This window comes from Conger conger, chromosome 16, assembly GCF_963514075.1.
Source record: "Conger conger chromosome 16, fConCon1.1, whole genome shotgun sequence".
Lineage (NCBI taxonomy): Eukaryota > Metazoa > Chordata > Actinopteri > Anguilliformes > Congridae > Conger > Conger conger.
In genome coordinates this window covers 40,155,497-40,157,286 of record NC_083775.1, presented here as the reverse complement: position 1 = coordinate 40,157,286, position 1,790 = coordinate 40,155,497, and positions in this window count along the sequence as shown.

The window sequence follows — 1,790 nt, the reverse complement described above, 5'->3', positions numbered from 1 at the left end:
AAATACCTGCATACACTGCAGCAGAGTTGAGTAGCGCTCTCAGAGAACATCCACAGAATCGCAGGCCTCTCCAGCCTTTGTGTTTCCTCGGCTTCCCTTTGTCTGTTATTACAGTAATTACTAATAATTACAGACTGAAACCATTCAGTGTGACAAATATCCAATAATAGAGGACATTAGTTCATGGCACTGTATGTACACACATAAAGATGCCATGCAATTTTACAGGCCAACTGATCAAGACTGTGATATTACTATATTAGTGATATGAGCTAAAGTGATGATAGCAGGATACTGAACACATTTATACAAATGTAAGAAATGAGACAGATTTACTAGTAAATGGTGAACTGGGAGTGTAAGACTATTTGCTGTTCCTTTCATATTTACTGCAGAACCAGGAGAAACTGCCCTTGGGCTGCGGCTGGCCCCTTCGCCATGAGGTGAAAGATGCTCTGCTGCTTGTCAACCTGCTCTGTTGGGCAACAACAAATCACTTCTCAATTGTGGCTGCAGATGGATTTACTGACTTATCAATACAACCAGCCAAGCCCTGATGTATATATATGAAGATGTATGTATCCCATCGAAAAGGTCAAAGACATTCAAGAAAAACACGGTAAGGTCGATACAGTGGAGCGCGCCATCACACTGGTCCTCAGAAGTTTCTCAAAGCTAGCCAACTCTGAGGATGCATTTGTGGAACACATTTGCTAGTCGGTGCTGCATTTTGACTGCTACAATATGCACTTCCATATTGGACTGCACGCCTAGCGTGTGAGGTGTCTGCTAAAGCAGGTTCCTCAGTGCTTTTACCAACCCCCCCTTGTTTTCTCCACTCTCCCAGCAGCTGAAGGCTAGCATTCCCAGATTCCCACAACTCTCCCAGCAGCTGAAGGCTAGCATTCCCAGATTCCCACAACTCTCCCAGCAGCTGAAGGCTAGCATTCCCAGATTCCCACAACTCTCCCAGCAGCTGAAGGCTAGCATTCCCAGATTCCCACAACTCTCCCAGCAGCTGAAGGCTAGCATTCCCAGATTTGCACCACTTTGCCAGTGGCTGAAGGCTAATATTCCTAGATTCCCACCAAATGTCCAGCAGCTGAAGGCTAGCGTTCCCAGATTCCCACCACTTTCCAAGCAGCTGAAGGCTAGCACTAGCATCCTCAGAAGCTAATGAAGCCAGTCGAGGCTTTCCCACCTGGTCTGCTCTGACCGTAACAGCCTTGGGGTGTTTGGCATGGTACAGACAGGGCGTTTGACTCTGTGGCATGTGGCCAGTGATGTCCCTGGGGTGCCCTGTCACTAGCGAAGAAGCAACCCAGCAGAAGTCAAACTGCACTGTAGGGGTCAGTGCTGTAGGGAAACTACAATAATAATAACAGCTCTCTCAAGTACAGCCCCACCCAGCTCTCTCACTCCTGTACCCAAGTACAGCCACAGAGGCCGTGCATGCCCCCTGGGCAGCACTGCATTATCTCCCTGCAGAGGATGTGAGCGCCCACTCATTCCAACAGACACATCCATTTCTCCCTCTTGATTAAATTGTGATGAGCTGCGTCACTCAAACCTGAAACCCACTCAGCTCTTAAAAAGAACAAAAAAATGAAATAAAATTGCGCTTGACATATAGTGCCGTGTGGGATAGAGACGGCGCAGATAATGACTTTCTGCTGAGTGCAAGAGCAGGCTGAGCAGCAACAAGAAGAAATGAAGGAGAGCCCCTTCCGTTGCTGACATCACTTACATTTCCATCCTCTTTCCTTTTACTCACAATCAGTCCATTATCA